Below are 19,801 nucleotides of genomic sequence, written 5' to 3' on the forward strand. Positions count from 1 at the left end.
CGATTCGAAAGTAAGGAGTAAGATAAATTGGAGACGGACTAATGAACGATGATTCACGAGATTGCGATCCCACGCCCTCTATTGTAATAATTAAGTAATACACTAATGTGTTTTGCGTGTTCGCTTGTTCAACTCCATTCGGTTGATAATCATGTTTAAACGATTTATTATTAGAGAAGCGATTGCCGTCAGTGATTATTGTCATGATGGTTATCCTGTATTCATAATGGCATCTTCTTTCGTATTTCTATGTTCTCATTGTTGTTACTTTTATCATTGCATTACAATCAATGACAGCCCCTTTATTGCAGTGTTTGGAAAGTACGTAATTATTCATACGAAAAACCCGCTCTGAATTAATTGGTGCATTTTATTTTTACACTAGACTTCTCGTAGAAGGAAAATACCACTATATATTTTTGCAGGATAAACAATTTTGTGAATAGTTATAATATAGGCTTTGGTTTGTCTGCGTGCCAAATCAAATCCAAATCCATTCAAAAGTTCAGGCATATATGACTAGACACTAACAAACATCCAAGCAAGATCAGGAGGCCTAATTCCATCTATGGGGGCGAATTCGTCTTTTTGCGATAACGGGTATTCTAATTGAAGGCCAACTATGACGTATAGATAAAAAGAGGAATTTTTTGGCTATTTTACCTATACGACTATCAAAATTATCCTTAGATTAGATTGGCCGTAATTGCAGAGATGGATTCGTCCCCGAAGATGGAACAGGGCCCCTTGACCTCATAATATTATAAACTTCTTTACAAACATTCAATAGTTTTATGTCAGTTGGATTGCAATGTTATATTATCCTATTTGATGTTTTAGCGATATAGGCTGTAGATTGACAGGTCCTTTTTTTGAATTCCAGGTTGAGTAACTGTATTTTTAACACAATTACCTCTGGATTGGTTCTAGCTTAGTAAGTTAACAAAAATGAAAAAATATATACTTAATGAAAAAAAATACTTAAACACATTCTGAAAAATGGAACGGGACAAAAACAATAAGATAATGATAATTGCTATATTACTTTAATCTCAGATGTGGGTGATAATTGTAATTAAACAAAATAATTCTATTAAAGTATCGATAGCATCTCGTAATTTCCGATGAAACCGATGCATCAAACCAATTGATCTTGAGATTAAATCGGTTAGCGGACGTACGAAGGATTACGTTCAGTTGAAACACGTCGAAGCGTTGTTACGTCACAACTAAGATATTTCGGTGTAAATGAATCATTAAATAAAAATATAAATATGGCTACTTACTAGTATCGTGTGATTTTCTCCTTAATTGATTAGAGGGAGGTGTATTAAACTCATATTTCGCCAGCTATGTTAGTTTTCATGTGAGCTGTGGTGATACTGCGCTAGGAAACAAATACTGTTTCAACAAATACTGTTCCGCATATGAACCAGGACCTACCAAACCATGGAACGAATATAAGTTCAGCAAATTAGTGAATGCACTATTTATAGCTTTGGTTAGCTCTTCAAGATTAAGTACGTTACCCTCCGAGCATTGTTACGAGAATATATGATAATTATTATGCAGCTTAAAGAACTTGTTCACGGGTTATGAGAACTAAAACCCGTGACGTGTCGAATTACAAGTCTATTATCAGCATCACGGCCATACTCAATGGCGGATTTATACCTCGTCTATGATTGGACGAAGTAATGAAAAGAAGGAGCCAAATCAAGGCTTCAAAATAATTATCAACATGTGCTACCATTTAGATATTAAGTCTAAAGAATAGTTAAATCGCGTGTTATGTATCGTGCTAAAATAGATAGACACGTATTGTACGATATAATGTACTTAGTAATTAATTTATTATAGCACTGTTAACCTGATCGTTAGTGTCTCTTAGCACTTTACTACATTGAGAGTTTGTTTCACAATTTTGGAGTAAATTTTATTAAACAGTTCATGTATATTATATTCATTTTATCAATTTTGGAGTATAGAGTAGAGTGTGACTTTTGTATTTGGTCGGCTTATCTAATTATGGGACGAGTAGCATTTACTCAAGAGTTGTGAAACAGCCACAGAAATATCAAAGCAGGGAATCTGTCTGTTAGTTCCTTCTGGCACTACTACATCCAATTATCCAACATTAGAATCAAAACGACCATGTCAGACATCGAAGGTGTTAATGCTGATATCGATGCGCCTGTTAAATAACACTTTGTGTGCGGATTAGCTGTAAATAGCTCGTTTAGAGCACAATGCGTTGGGCGGTCGCGGCGGCCGCATTGTCGCCCTAATGGAAATGCCATGCGCACTGTATTCCGTGTTATTGTCCAAGAATTTAGTGGGTCAAGGAGGTTGGCCGACGTGTCGACCTGAACACCGGCGTACATAACTTAATACGCTATGTGGATGTATGAAAACTGGATGATAAGTGAGCTAGGCAATTACATCTGGAATGGTTGATGGTATATCTGGCAAATTTGCTTTGGGATTTGTGTACGATATAAGCTGGATGTTAGTGAAATAATAGCACCTCTGGGTAATCATTTGAGGATAATACCGTGAGCTTTGGTTGTTTAATGTGTGATATATGTTTTATTCGTTTTGTATGCATTTTTTACGATGTTGGAATTGTTGGTGCCCTAAATCTAATGGGTACTATTTCTCAGCTCACAAATGTTGAATGTCGAAGTTCAGCGTGAAGATTTCTACGATTCGGAATTCTACATTGTTGTTGATACTATGGATTAGTTCGAAATCTTAAATTGCCCGAGCATCATCTGCTATTTTTATTTATTGACGAATAATCAGAATCCATCATCTACGAAACATCCACGTCATTAAGAGCGACTTCATAACTCAATCACTGATTTTAACGCAGTTGGAACAAATAAGCAAGTGATCCGCACCGTAATTATTACGTACTTTAAAAAATATACATCCGGCACTGTCCTCATATTCTCATATATTCTCTATAGGAATTTCGAAGGTGTGTGAAGTCTACCAATCCGCACTAGGCCAGCGTGGTGGACTAAGGCCTAATCCCTCTCAGTAGTAGGGGAGGCCCGTGCTCAGCAGTGGGCAAAGTATATAATACAGGGCTGATATTATTACTGCCCCCCATAAACATTATCAGAGAAGTAATCGAAACTACACCGAACTTCAATGTATAAAACACTTCTCGAAGTTACCAAAACGACGGCTTGTATATGAAAGCGAATATGTTACTTGTACAACATTTCGTCTTCGCGGCGATTGCTCAACGTTTATTGCTTTAGTTTTCAATTCGTCGTTCGATTGATATGCCGCATCCAATGTTTGTACAGCCTCTAATATTGGAGTTTTGAAACTCAAGTGCTGAAGACGCGCCCGATAGCCTTCGGTGTGGTGTGTCGTACAGTTGTATGTAGATTTCGTAACTTTTTATTTAAATGTATTCTTTAGTGTGAACGTTTGTGGTGATCATAGGGATCTGGTGATGTGAATTTATAAGACCAGAGATTTTTGCTTGAAAATTTGGTTACAAGGTATGTTCTATTTTTAAAAGAATTATTACCTTCTTTCATTTGCTCTTATCCTCTACTAATCTTGAATTGGACAACGCTGCATTTTGTCGAGTATTTTAGAAAGGATTTCGTTTATTTTTTACGACCGGCGAACCAATGAAAATATTAATAAATTTATGAAATAACGACACCGCAATGTGTATAATCTATCTATAACACTGTAATTAAATCTTAAATATTCCGTGTACATTAAATATTTTTTGATAAAACACTAGTGGTGATAATTCTGTCGTATGCGAGGGGCTGTCTGGATAGGTATAACAGCAATGGCTGTTTCTGTGTGTCTAAGTTCAGCCCTGTATTATTATTTACTGTCCTTCTACTAGACACGGGTCTCCTCTACTACTGAGAGGGATTAAGCCGTAGTCCACCACGCTGGCCTAGTGCGGATTGGCAGACTTCACATACCCTCAAAATTCCTATAGAGAACTTCTAAGGTATGCAAAATGTAATACCTATAACATATTGAACATTATTTTATGTAATATATAGGGTAATTCGGGGGGACACGGGGGAGACGGCCCACCTGGTTCGCTCCTTGTCTGTGTTTCGAGGATTTGTACTGGAAGGGGTATGATGGCTTGAGACAAATCTAAGTCCACATAGACAACGTTGTGTGCATTGTTACTCTACGATATTATCTTTTCATCTATTCTTTATACTTTAATGGTAATTAAATTTGGATTATCATTTGAATAAAAACGCACTTGATAATACGTTACTTTCTCATTAACCCTTAAATTAAATTATAAATAAAATTCCAGCAATATGTGGAAGGTAAAATAATTTTATCTGTTTATGCTTTCAATACGTCAAATAATATGAAAGTGTCCGCAAATTATCATTCAAACTTTGTATAATTAATGACTAGAAACATCAGCAATAAAATGTTAATGTAGTAGTTTTTGACCTTTCTATTCGTTCGATAGTCGTCTGACCTAAAAACGAATCCAGTTCTGCCATCTCTTAATGATTTACTTGTATTATTAATTAATACATATTTTTATTTGTTCAAATGTATTTTAATTTCACAATTAAAACAATTTGTAGATTCAGTTTTAATTGTAATGTAAATGTTATTATTCAATTTATTGGGTTCATTTAAGTACGGCTGAATGTGAAGTAATGTCACACGCTAGTACGTTAATTGTTTGCTTTTATTTTTAATAACATTTATTTTTAATGTCTAGGTGGCGTAGTTGTATTACGATATTACTGCAGTGCTGAGGTCTCGGATTCGATCCCCGGGTAGGGAAAATTGAGATTTTTATACCACAGTATCAGTCCGGAATCTGTGCTCGATATGGCGGTATGCTCACCGTCTATCATGTTATGGGACGGAATATGTACCGCGAAAAGTAAGTGCAACAGTTGGGTTTCTGCCTACCCCTATGGGAGTAAAAAGCGTGACTTTGTGTCCGTTATTTTTAATGCTGAATTTGAATTATAAATTATGTTTTTTATTTTAATAATTGGTGATAACTAAGTATTGTAGTAAGTATTGTGTGTGAGTAAGTTTGGTGCTGATCTTTTCTACGATTAATAAAAGTTTATGAATGAACAAACGGTCCTGAGGTAAAGACCTAATGACTTAGGAATCATTCTACAGTTCTTACATCTACCTCAAGGGTTAGGTGTTCGATAAAATTAATAAGATTGTTGTTATTGGAATGGACCGGACAGATAACTACACACTGTTAAGCATAAAGACATATTTTGATTCATTTATTTGGGCAATAAAACAGATTACAATCAGTATATTCTGAGATACATGTAAATTCGGTTTTATTTTAGATTGCAGTCCTAACTATATTGACACATCATTATTGTTATTTTTATATTATTATCGTTGAAAATTCAAAGATGTATACCAACGAAAATCTAGACAACCATAGTTAGACCTAGAAGATTCACACAACAAAATAGGTATCAAAACACACATGCGGCCAATACAAAATTAGATCACGTAATCCTTACTAGAATTCTATATTTAAATTCATGAATAAATATCATCTGTATAAAATATTGCGTGCGCCGCGTGACGTGACGATTATAAAAAAAAAAACAAAATGTGAATTTATACGGTAGGAAGGCGCATGTTATGATTCCCGGCCCTAAGGAGCCGGCGGCGTATGAAATTAAATTAAAAAACACAATATTTAATGTTCACTCACCATGCGGAGGTTTTTTTTTCTTTGAGCAGCGTAATTGCTTTGTAATTGTTGAAAATAACTTAATCCAGCTTTATAACCGAGTGGAAATCAGATCGTTTTAGAAACGTGTTATATAATGTTATTTTGTGACCTGAAGCCGATATAGTTTGAAAATTTGATGTTGAACCTCTCGGAAGTGAAGTTCTGATTGAGAAAAATAATACTTAATTATTATTATTTTTTATCTTTTATAGCTTGATTGACGAGACGAGCTTGCCGTTCGCCTGATGGTAAGCAATACTACCGCCAATAAACAGTAGAAACTCTATCCAACACCTCGAATTACAAAGTATTGTTTGATTTTCTACTCCATTGTGCTACACTGGCTACAATGTTCTTCAAGCAGAAACAGACATTGCGGTGTTACCTATACAGGCGGACTTTCACATATGACAGACCTACCAGTAAAATAATCGAAAAGAAAACATAGTAGTAAGTTTAAAATGTGCGAACATCTGTACCTACTTAATTTGTAAATGATGTACAAGACGAAAACAGTTGAATACCAATACAACGTGAATGTAAAAGGAATATTGCTTCCGATTTAGCTAGAGGTATAGGGCGCTTTGCTAAACAATGGACAGATGACTGAAAAAGGTGGAGGGTAGCGGATGGACGCGAGCTGCATAAGACCGTGATGGTTGTTCTCGACATACGTTATTGAAAGGTTTATTGTGTAACAGAGTAAGTATAAGAGCAGTAGCAATATCGCTACTGAATAATGGATGTTGATATTATAAATTATTATTTTACTAGTTTTTGCTCGCGGCTTCGCCCAGACAAAAGTCCTGTTATATATTCTTTCGCGATAAAAAGAAGTCTATGTCCTTCCCAGGGTCACAAACTATTTCAATACCAAATATCATCGGAATCCGTTCGGTAAATATTGTGTTTATCGCGTTCAGACAGATGAATGCGGTGGGGGACTTGGATCTATAGTATGCAAGGACTTTAATTTTATTTTAAGGTCCGTGGGTTCGTCTGCGTAAAGAAAGTATCTTTTGCCGGAAAAAAATCATGATAAAAGATTTCTTTCTCATAGCGGTCGCCAATAGGCTATACAATTTTCCGCTTCAAAAATTTTGGTTGAACATGTCAGGTCAAACATGTTGGTACATTTTTATTCTACCTAAAGTCATACATACGTACCGATCTACGTGCTTTTGATTATACGCCCGCGTTGTTATGATTGTCGATTTTGATTTAGGACTATCGAAAAAAAATCTTTAAATTATTACTTTGTTGTTAAACTACTAGGATTTGATACTGAAGGTTACTTATTACAAAAAAGCGCCTGACTAAATGATCGTGAACATATCTTTAAACGTGTGAGATAGTGTGATGTAACACAAGGCTCCAAAAAGGTTATCAGTGACAGTAAATAACACTAACATTATTACCAAAATATGCTTAATATGACTAATCAGCTGTATCAACCTTAGAACTAGTACTTTACTTCATATTTAATGTAAAAAATATAATACGTAAAGAGAGAAAATGTAAAAACAACATTTTGACAAAATTTTAACCACGCAATTACACAAACAATGAAGACAAGACAGAGCACAAGATTCCAAACTCACGAAAAGAACTAAAACATACGCGGACGAACGGCAATATTGAGTTAGCAAAAATAGGATTAGAGACAGGCACGGGGCGGCCGGTGGTCGCACGGTAATATCAACCGGACGAGACATCTGAACTTCCGTAACTAGATTGTGCAGCGCGGCAGGAAATGTGACGTCCGAATTCCTGGCCTGGTGGCTGTATCGCACCGGGAGTGCGTTCAGAACACGCGACGCCTTGCACGGGAAACGGCTTTGTGTATAGATGGTGTGATAGCGGTGAATATAGGTGCTATGGAACTTGGTTTTAAGAGTCAATTTTGGATGGTAATTTAGTTGAGCTGTAACCGTGGCGTTAGAAGCTTATATAAAATAATAAGAGAATAAGCGAAATATAATTTAAAGAAAAAAACCCAATTGAGAGTGGAATACTTGAATAATACAATGCATGGAAAATAAATGTTACTCTGTGTCAGTATACGACACCTTCAAGCAAGATTCTTTCAAACATGAGTGAGGCTAAGACATTTTCCAGTTGTTTCCTTTATATCCAACGCTACGGATACACGTCAAGCACTCGACATCTTTATCACAATCAGCAAACAACAGACGAAGGCAGTAAAACCACAACATAAACAACAAAATGTCGTGCGGCCGGAATCGCGTCGGATTGTGAACGCTCGCTCGTAAAACTAGTGTCATCTCATCACGGATCGAGCTCTGCGGACGCATATATACGTCCGATGGTGTACAGTTATACTGTTTAACATAATAGTGATGGAATGTTCGATCGTAGGGTTGCTTTTAATCCATTAAGAATTAACGGTATTTGTCTTCTTTGTCAAAATGTTTATCGTATTTATCGATTTTAATTTTAAATATGCTTCAGTTCAGCTTCAAAAATGCTTCAGTTGCTGATTTGGTATACAAGAAATTATTATGTTGGTCTTGATTGCGATGATAATATCTTGTTCACGTTTTTCAACATTGCGAATGAATATTATTATGTCTTACAAAATCATACTTACAAGTAAAACTAAAATGTAAAATACCATTTTTAAGCTGCGAAGAATTTCAGCATTACATTCAAAAAGTTTTACAAATGGCAACTCCGACTATCCACTTTTCCGATATTTCAACTTATTGAACAAAGTTTCACCGAACTACGGATAGCTTTGCATTGTCTTCGTATATTTAAATCTGTATAACAATATGCACATTTTTATGCTTGCTACTTTAGCATACTATATGGGGAGCCTCGACTTTGTTAAATTCGTATTTTACTTTGGTTACCCGATCTCGGAGACTTGCATTCGACCACAGTCGTAATTTGGAAGTAAAAATGCTTTAGTGTATGCGTGTAAAGAAGCGAATATTGCAAGGAGTTGCAGGTGAACTGAGAAATTTCTAATTATTTCCAGATTCCAGGCTTCGTAAATAATACCAGTACCACTTTTATATGGAATGTGATTTTCATACTTGTCAATGCTTTTATAAGTTTTACATCTTATTTTACACTATTTAATCTTTATAGTTCGTTAATCACATTTTCAGTGCAGTATCAGAGCCATCATTTATCCCATCTAAAACAGAATATCGCTCATTTAACTTCATTTCATGGCGGTAAATTACTTTGATTTGATATACAACTAATTTGCGCAATTGTGTTTTTATGTTAAGTAATTGTTTATCGATAGTTTCTCAACACTATCTCAAATAAGTCCTTTTGGTTTTGCGTAGTTTAACCAAATTCTTGGGCTTGTACCTTTATGTTACGCCTCACTATAACCCACGCGAATGTATCGATGGAACTGATCCTCGTAAATATTTATACGTGTATGAAGAAAACGTTTTGCTTTACTATTTACGTTTCGTGGTTTCGTTATTGATATTTGGTTTGGTGGTTATTCTTTCTACGTTTAGGTGAGTATTTTATGTGAGATTTTAGTAAAACAAATTACGGTCACTATTAGAATCCCGGCTGCAGATAGATTATAGCGGTTGATAGAGCATACAGATGCTGAAGTGGAGACCGCGATTAGCTAGAGGTATAGGGCGCTTTGCTAAACAATGGACAGATGACTGAAAAAGGTGGAGGGTAGCGGATGGACGCGAGCTGCATAAGACCGTGATGGTTGATGCTGGCTTGGGGAAGACCTACGTTCAGTAGTGAACGGCAATATGATTGATTGATTACACATATATAAACACATAATCACGCATTTATACCCAAATGAGTATGCAGAGGCGTCACCAGGGCACCCACTTGTCGATTGATTGATTAAAACACAATAAGCTAGTATGAACTATCTTCAACTAAGTATTCCCTCAAAATTCAATACAAATGGCGCACCTTACTGATAAAGCAATATTCCGCTTGCAATCAATCTGTAACAATTCCATAAACCGGTTTCAGTACAGTTATGTTCCGTGTCATTCATTTTCATACATCATATTGTAGGCGTTGAATGTTCTTTCATACACATCGGAATGGAAACGTGTGTCAACACTAGACGAGTGACATTCCTGACGTAACTTTTTGTTTGCATTTCCCATTTATTTGCACTTTCCTCTACACTGGGTATTGGCCTTGTCGACTATGGATGGTACTTCGTTAGCCCGTATTGTCTTTCGATTACTATTTTCGGATAGATTGGCGTTAATTGATGTTTGTTTTAATACTTTCCCTTCTGTTCTAAAATTAGACTTAAGTTTTTATAAAAAGGTACTTCAAATGAATATTATTTTAGTACCGTGAAATAGAAATAACCAATACTATAATATTACTACTTACAATGACGTATTAAGTCAATAGAATTACGTACTTTTGTGTTAATGAACAATCGATTTCAATGCAGCACCTCAATTCCAGCGATCCGTGTGTTCGTAAGTACACACACAATGTTACAGTCATCAAGAAACACTTACAGCGTCTCAAAAGCAATTCCGCGGCAAAATGGCGAACGTGGAGTTTAATCAACGTTTGAATCTGCACCAATTATAGTAATAGCCGTGTCTTATATCACCTTCGCAAATCCACCGCGGCAGATTCGCGTAATTGGCAACAATTTGCGATATTAACGCTATAAGTTCAATCTGTCGATGATTAAATCGAAACCGTGCACCCGGAATAAGATTTGGTGAAGCGAGTAATTTTGCGGAAGCAAATATGCTTAGTCGGAAACGAAGTTCCAGCCGCACGATAAATACGACTTAGTTTAAGTTTATGAACGACGCGCGTTGTATTGGCCGAGTTTGTATGCGAAGTTGGAACCAGCTTGAATGGGGGTGTGTTTCGAAATATAGATGGTAATTGCTTGTAAATGAATTTAGTTCATGCCGTAAAAGTAGACAATAATAAATGGGATGCAAAACATCATTGTAAAACAAAGATAATATATGTTATGTTATGTGATAAAAGTGTGGAAGCAAAGAAATGTGGTTCGTCCGGATCTTCTTTTAACATGAAATGTTATCTCGGGATCATCACTTTCACAAGACGAAAGTCTTATAAAACGATTTGAAACTAGTTTCTAGCTAATCCAAATCTTTTGATAGAACTTATCCTTAGGTCTTATAAACTTGGTACAAACTTGACGCATTTCATTTCACGTCTTGCTTGACGTGAAAAGTTTATTTATGTTTAGCAAAATCTGTTGACGAAGATGAATTAAAATGTCGGTTATTTAATTTGTATACTTGTCGGTTTTCTTTTGATATTTTTCTATTTATTTAAAACATCAAACATTTAATTGGATTCAAGAAGTAAAAATAATTATATATTTTTTTACTCTTTTCGTCGGCAATGTGCCAAAATGGGTAATAAATTTTGAAAAATATGATCTGTCTTTTACTCTAACTTGTATGTGACCTGTTTCTTTATAAGTACGAAACGTATTTCATATCAAGAGAAAATCTTGTATTAGAACAAAGTAGAGTTTATTGCTAAATTTCCTCTGTGCGGAAGTACCTACTTCGCTTTCGTGTGACCACAGAAGTAATATACATTTTAGCCGACTTAACATTGTTCTGAAAGCTACTTTATATAACCCCTTTGCTTTTTTTAACAAAGATAAAATGTGTTTTTATTCTTTGTGCTTTCTACTATAATTTCAAAGTTCTTTAGAGCTTGAAGAAAAATGTTGAAGGCAAGTTTGTTTTTTTTTCTCATAAATTTACTACTTCAGACGTTGTACGTGGAAATTAAAAGTAAAAACATATAAAAACGTACGTACAGCGAGTATTACTTCTATAATAACATTTCTGATACCCTGTCGTTGAATATTTCATAAATTTTTATTACATTCCGAACGAGGGTGGTACGTTTAATTTAATTTTTAATAAACTCGTAGTTTCTTCCCTTACGTACGGTCCGTAAAGTTTTAATTATTGATGACCTCGGCGCCGTATAAAATGTGTGCTCTGAATATTTTAGTTATGTTTGACGTTTACATTTGTGCGTAGTCGTTGCTGTGTCGTGAGCTGTCGTGCATCGGTTGCTTCTATGAATAATTTATTGAACTTTTGTGTGATGGCTTTTGCATTTTTTAGGTTTGTTTTTTTATTTATTTCTCATTCAACCTTTAATCTCGATTCTACTTTTTCGGATTGTAATATAATAGTGTCGAGATTTATCAACATTCTTTAAAGATATATCGGTTTATCTGATTTACATTCCTACTTAATGTACGCTTCGTCTTGTCCTGGAATCTCAATATCAGAACATCATATCGACGGTTGAAAGCGACATTTTTTTGGAAATTTTTAACTTGGTTAAAAACGTAGACAAAAGTGCTGATTTTAAATATGTATACAGGGTCATTTTAACATCGCGTTCCTAAATGAAACCACATACTTACCCGTCTTCACCTTTGCTGACATTGTACCAAAAATTGACCATAAATAACTAATATTTTCACGAAAAATCCTGGTTTTAGTTATCTGATTTTTTTATCATTTTGTATTTCAATGCGAATATGGCGTGTACCTGGGTGTATTTCTGACTGAGAGTATGATTTTGCCATTGAAGCGAATTCTCTTAGAGTAATAGTGGTGGCTTTAGGGCTCGTAAAATTAAAATTACTTTTTATTGATATTTACTATTTTGTTCGAAACTTATACTTTCTATTTTAAATCTAAGGCTCAAGTAACTTGTTGTAAAGTGTTATTTCCTAGTAGATAAGTATGTGGTTTCATTAAGTAACGCGATGTCAAAATGACCCTGTATATATATGAAAGTCAGTGTCACAAAAAATGTCAAATAGCTTTTAACAGTCGATATTATAATAGCTTTATAAATTTTTTTTACATAAATCAGTGTTACAGTAGTAATCCACTTTTTTGAGTATAAGAAACATCTAAGTTTAGAAGTTGAACCCTTTTAGCCTTAATAGTCGGATGTCTTCACCCTAGACAAGATCAAAGGCGTCTTGGTGATTGATTCGCAACTACAAAGAAAACACGCGATACTCATGGGATTAAAGTTTTGTAATGTGCGAACTTTAACCTTATACGAGTATATATACGAGGAATTTTGTTGAATGAAATTCCAAATCGTGTATAAATAGCCTATACGGAATTTGTGGAAGGTTAAATAGTTTGTCAAAATGTGAATAGTAATATAATATAATAGTAATATAATATATAATGTCAAATAATTTGTATGTTAATTAATTATTCACAAAAATCTTGAGGCCTCATAAGTAATACTATGAATAAATATTTTAACATTATTACAAAGCACGTATAACATGTAATAGTAAATTCAGATTTTAGAAAATTTCATCTTAATTCACTAGTTAGTTAGCTTTGTACTAAATTTTCATCCACTCTAATCTATACGTGTACAGTTCATGTCATCGGTTGGTTAATACCAAAGCCTTCTATCTGATAAGTTTCATTATCAATTTAGTACACCAACGTCAACGTACCTCAAGAGACTAACAAACAAAAATTAACTTACACTACAAAAGATATAAACTCGGCGACATCTAGCCAGCTGTCAACCATTAGAAACGACTGGATTCCCTTATCTGCATACTTGAATGGCAGGTACTAAAAACTTTGGCCTTAAAATCTTGAATACTACGCCTCCACGATCGCTACTCTTCAGTCATGAGTTGTTTTCTCCTTTACTGTTATACTTTGGATTTTTGTGTAGGTTTTCTTTGGGTTTAATAGTTTTACTGTTTAAATTAGGGATATGTCGTACTTTATTAATTCATATACTTAAAATAATATTGATGTAATTTTGAACTTTCATTTATTGATCATCAATTTTGTAAGTCGTCTAGATTCGTAGTCAAAATTATTTCTGTGATTTAAGATTTAAGACTCTCTCTTCAATCATAGCCAACACTGATAAATAAGGAATAGGTTACAATGACTGCATTTTATGCGGTAAAATGGAAATTAAGTTACGATTCGATTTTTTTGGCCTCTAATCAAGAATTTGTAGATGTTCTCAAGATAAGTAGCATTCATAAAAACACCAACTTACACACGTGGTTTCTAAGAGTGAAATTTATGACACAAATTTCAGCCCATTGTTGGCTCTTGTTACGTGTAAATAAGTATGGTCTGTGTGTTTATTAAGCGGTAAAATGTTCACCAGTTTTAGTGCAACGTTCATGATCGTAAACCGGCGTTGCGTTATGTTCGTAGCCAGGTAAAGCTTCGGTCACACAGACGTGTGAGATCGGTGCGGAAGAGCGATATCTTCAACGTGACATTTTGTAAAGTAAAAGTGATTGACAACTCGTCATTCGAATTCCGTGGAGTTTTTGTACAATTGAACGATCTGATTAAAGGTATTAGGTTTTCCGTAAGCGTCACGAATACCCGTAAATATGAGTGATATAAACTCATTATAGAGTTTTTAATTAAACACAAAACCCTGCATAACATAAGATGTGTCTTAAAACTTCTCAAACATAATTAAAACTATCAGTAAACGCGATTGTAATCGGCAATTGCATACTTTTGCAGCCTAGAAGCTGTTAAAAAATCACACGTATAAAAACGCGCGTCTTTAGGGCTCATAAATTCACCATCTGCATAGGCCCTTGTTACGCACTCCGCGAACGTTTTGTGTGTAATCCTGTTTTGTGGTCGGGTAAATGTTGAACTTTTCAAACTGTTTTATAGGTTGTTTTTGATGATGATTGTGTCGTAACGTTCGTGAATAACTTTATTGTGTTTTGTGTTCTTTTTTTATCGACGTTATGGCAATTGTTTGACTTTAACTGCAGTTGAAAATTAAAACGTTTTGTAAGAGAGGAGTTAAACCATTCCAATAATATAGATAACATGATCTTGTATATAAAAAACAGATGACATAAAAACTATATCTTGCAATGGATTTTCAACCTTAATCGTATTTTCAGGCGTCAGAAATTTTAGTTTCAAAAATACCTGAATATTTCCTAGTAGTTTTTCACCTGGGCTAGGTGGAACCGAATGACCTCGTTAATAATTGTTCTTGTTATAACTTCATGTTCTGTATGTCTGATGTTTCTTGTAACTAATGTTGTCTCGTTAATTAGGACGAAACTATATCATTACACAATATTGTTTTACCGTTAGGATATCGAAGGCGTGATACATTGTACATTATTAGAATTATTTAGTATAAAAGCTTTTCTTTATCAAGAGTAGTTAGAAATATACGTGTATAAAATATACGTATATATCTGTGCTCGGAAAGTAAGTATAACAAACAAAATTTAATTCAGTGATGAAGAAAAATATTACAGGCGATTTGAATTGTTCATTTATTTAGCGCATTTTCACTTCGTAATTATTAAATTAAATAAATAAATAATTATCGGCAGTCCGTTCCACAATTATTAAATAATTGTGGAACGGACTGCCGAGACGAATGTCCGCAGGTTCAAATCCCAAGGGCACACACCTCTTTCGTACGAGGCGGCTTGTCTTTTGGCCGGATTCCTGCCCTGGGATCTGGACGCCAAAACTCTCTCCGACACTTTCCATTGGAGGGAGGGGGCGTTCAATCGCGGGCAGAGTCTGGCCCCGAAGGAGGTGGAGGCTATGAAGGCCTCTCTACGGCAAGCCGCCGTGGAGGAGTGGCGTCTCAGGCTGGAGGCCCCGTCAGCGGGGCTCCGGACTGTCGCGGCAGTGCGTCCTGTCTTTGCCGAGTGGCTGGACAGGCGCCGCGGCGTGGCAACCTTTCGCCTAACGCAGGTACTCACCGGGCATGGCTGCTTCGGTGACTATTTGTGTCAGATAGTAGGGGTAGAGGAGTCTGCCGTGTGTCACCATTGTGACAACTGCCCGCGCGATACGGCCCAACACATGTTGGAGTCTTGCCCAGCCTGGGACTCTTCTCTATAGGAATTTAAAGGGTGTATAGTCTACCAATCCGCACTAGGCCAGCGTGGTGGACTAAGGCCTAATCCCTCTCAGTAGTAGAGGAGGCCCGTGCTCAGCAGTGGGCAAGTATATAATACAGGGCTCATATTATTATTATTATTATTATCACTTCGTAATATAAAGTCAGGACATGACATTTACCACAGCCAGCTACCACTGCAAAGTCTGATTATATCGATTCAAAATTAGAAGTCTAATCGATATTTTTTTCGTAAGCCTACCATTTAGAAATATAGCATACTTATAGCTAATTGAAGGGCAACACGACTCGACGTATGAGTCATAGAAATATCATCCCTTTATATAGCCCTGTCTATCTAATAAACCGTAGGCTAGTTGATTACGTAGTCATGTGGCATTTATAGTATTTCTGGTGGGTATATTTTCATTGAACAGTCAACTGACGTACTTAGCATGTAATAGTTAGGGTTTCTATTATGATTTTGCAGTAATAAAATAATAGTATGTAAATCATATTTACATGCCATTTTACATTTCCTCGTGGTAGGTCTCCTATGTGATAGTCCTTCTAGGTAGGTACCACTGCAATGTCTATTTCTGCCGCCACGAAGCAGTGCATAGTCACTGTTGTGTTCCGGTTTGAAGAATATTGCAGCCAGTGTAACAGTGTAAAGCAATAAAAAAAAAGTCTAATTAAAGAATTTCGCCAATAAATCTATTAAAAGTATGTCTATTTTTAGTGTCTGACTGAATCATTACAACGTTTACTCAAATGAAGTGGAAATAAGACAAAGACAAAGACATTTCGCCTTCATTAACCCACTTTATATTTATGCATGGATCTAACAAAAAAATCTCATCATGAAACTGTCTAGGTAAGGTTTTTAAACGTGAGACACAAAAGTTCATCACAAAGAATAAATTCGCGTTCACTAGACTAAAATGAAGTTTTGCGAAGATTACCCGTCGCCCGCTCAGTAATTCTGATGGAATGACGCAAGTTATGGCCACGTTGCTTCAAGCGGCTGCCTTTCTGCCCGGCTTCAATCGTTCCTGGCGGCTTATTCCCGTCGGCTTACAAAGCCTATTCACAATTCGGCTGAACTTTATTCTAAAAGGAATAAGGATCGAAACGAGTTTACCGGAGCTCAAGGTGGGGGATTGTTTCGAGCGCTTTGCGGTTTTGGTCAATATTTCGAGATATCTACGAGACAACGTTTTAATTAGACACCGGAGTACTGTCGTTTGTGTTTTAATTGAGGAATCTAAAGTTACCTCTCATCGATCGGTGGCCACGTTCGTTTCATTTTAATTGCTTGTGTACGAAATTGTTCGCATTGTTAATAACTCCAACCGGGATGTAAATGTAAAGAACATTGTGCTCGGAAGCTAATATCAATAAATAATTCTGAATCTGTTGTAATAAGGTTCATTGTTACCTAAAAGATAAATAAAACGAAGTATATAATACGTTTGTGTTTTCAAATTGTTTGTTTATGTTGTAACTGTAATGGAAGAGTTTGCTATTTACAATTTGTAATACGTTCAGAATGTTATTGTTGTACTAATATCTACTTCGGTTATGTTCAAACGCAATGTCCTTCCTCGAAACTGAACTAGATACCAGATTGAAAATAGCCTCTGTTTATCTTAACTAGTCAGACGTTGTTACGTTGCGATGAAATTCCGATAGGCCGTGTATAGGAGAGGTATGGCTGAATTAGACGAGAACTTTTGGTATGGTAATTGGTGATAAATATCTTGGTTGTGAATGTTTTTAAAATACTATAAGGTTTTGGACGAGCTAGTATTGGAACGTATTTTACTAAAGATCAATCATGAAATCTTTTCATTGGTCATATCTATAGCATTATTGTTTATATATTACAAAACCCGAAATCAGTTTGTTGAGAATCAGTAGTATAATCTATAGCATCATTTTTTTACATAGAATGTTATATTTTATCCCAAAAACATACTAAAATTTCGTTAGGCTAGATACCTTTTGTATTAATATCAAATAAAAATAATTTTCCAAATCGATTAAATAATTACTGAATTCTGAGGTAACAACATAAAAAATAATAAAACATATAATTGAGAACTACCCCCTTTTTGTTAATAGGTTAATAAACTACCTAATGTTTAGTAGTAAACAACGAGCTTGAATACTTATCTAACCAGTCATATGTGATCCGCACACGCATGCACTCTATTGGCACGCACGGATCTAAAGTTGATGGATTTATTTACTCCTTACATTGTCAGTTCGCGTGACACTGCCCTGTGTACAAGGAAGCGAAAATGATAACGGTAGCACGATTCGCGAAGATGTACAGTCTTACTTATAAAAAAATCGCAAAGCTATGCTTAGTTAAAACACAATTTTATTCGATCAGCTGTAAGTCAAAATCCGCCATCTTGCCTCTTAATAAGGTTTAAACTAGGAACCGGTGATATTTTTGACAGCTATTTAAGCAATTCTTAACCACCTCTTAACACTAAAACAGTTAATAAGTAATACTGGTAGTGTTATTAGTAGATATAAATACAACTAGACACGTCTATTCTACTTTAATAAACGACCCCAATCTTTCGATCGAGCGCGAAAATGGACCAATCAGAACAAAGTATTTTGACACATCTACAAATAACTTCTTTTGATTGGTTTATTTTCGGGGTCGGATAAAAGATTAGAATTCGTATATTGAATTCGGCTGTTAATCGCTATGTAAGCCAATTGGTAAAACATCAAATTCAATCCAAAAAAAAAAATATCCCGGAAAACTCCTTCACGCGAGCAAAAGTTAGTTCTTTGTAAATTCAAGTTTTAATTAGTGATGACTAATCGTTATTGATATTGATGACTTACCATCAGACGAAGTCTATACCGTCGTCAAATAAAAAAAAAACCGCGGAAAAAAGCCGTACGCAAATATTCTTTAATGATAACAGATGAATTTCTAAATGTAACCCACAGGCATTTGCTTACAAATTAGGCTTATTTATATGTTTATATTATTATAATAAACGTTTTCATAATATTTTGTATACAGAAATAATATTTCGATCATAATTATGTTTTCATTTTTAAAAAACAAATAACTGAGATACTATCTAAATGTTATTGTGTTTAAATTAATGATTAAAATAGAATGAATATTTTAGTTTGTTGTTTTGGAATATATTTAAGTTGTTTTGATATTTTAAATATTTATATAGTAGTTAGGAATACATTGTGTGTAAATTGTTGGTAGATTTGAAATTAACGGTAATATTGTAATGTAAAATACATTGTTAGCTGTAGTCGTTTAAGAATTAAAAATAAAGCCGCATTCCTGTGACGAACATCTTAGACTAAAATTAAATAAACTTTACCTATGAGAAAAACAATATAAAATTAATATAACTTAACCTTTATGAGAAAATAGTCAATTGTTGCGTAAAAAAGTAACAGAAGTGGTCAATAAAGGATCCTCCATCTTTTTAAATACATAAAATATTTAGGAACTATCCCTAAAATAAAAGTTTGTGCGTCTAGGCCAATAGTGAAAATATATAGTTAGAATATGTTTTATCACTACAATTACGTTCTATGAGACTACCAATTAACTTTATTATGGACTACACGAATAATTCATAACAGATTACAATTTTATTACAAAAGCCGGAGTGTCATTAACCTATATTTAACTCAAAACCCAGAAACCACAGCCCAAATTGGCATTTCATTTGCACAAAACGGGGGTCGCGCGAAATTTTGGTACGTCAATTGATCGACATAATATCCATTGGTAAAGAGGATGCCGAACTCTAATCAAAAGACGAAGGGATGAAAAGGAGCATCGATCCGATTAAATGAAAGGACTGATTAAACGGATATGATTAGATGACGAATTAAAGTCGATAAGACGACGCTTTAGAATGATTTGTGATTCGATTTGTTTAATTTGTGAGGACGAAAATCAATCACCTTAATGATCATAATATCGATTTGTAGTGTACCATTAGTTAATCAGAAGCATCGTTATCATCCAAGTCCTATATCCCCTAAATGGGGCAGAGGGCATCCACAGTGACTCCATCCCGCACGGTCTTCATGTGCCTG

At 35.0% G+C, this 19,801-nt stretch overlaps 1 protein-coding gene across 8 annotated transcripts in view; it reads left to right on the top strand.

The window, feature by feature from the left end:
• The window catches only part of LOC115439771 (putative polypeptide N-acetylgalactosaminyltransferase 9), a 230,197-nt gene that overhangs the window by 144,076 nt on the left and 66,320 nt on the right, over nucleotides 1-19,801 (top strand). The window contains exon 1 of one of the 8 annotated variants that reach the window (XM_037438702.1): nucleotides 3,271-3,521. The exons of the other annotated variants lie outside the window; for them this stretch is intronic. The gene's annotated coding sequence lies outside the window, so the exon portion shown is untranslated. Of the gene's footprint in view, nucleotides 1-3,270; nucleotides 3,522-19,801 lie in introns of those variants that run through there. 8 annotated transcript variants of the gene reach the window in all.

The sequence above is a fragment of the Manduca sexta genome, chromosome 14 (assembly GCF_014839805.1).
Source record: "Manduca sexta isolate Smith_Timp_Sample1 chromosome 14, JHU_Msex_v1.0, whole genome shotgun sequence".
NCBI classification, from domain to species: domain Eukaryota; kingdom Metazoa; phylum Arthropoda; class Insecta; order Lepidoptera; family Sphingidae; genus Manduca; species Manduca sexta.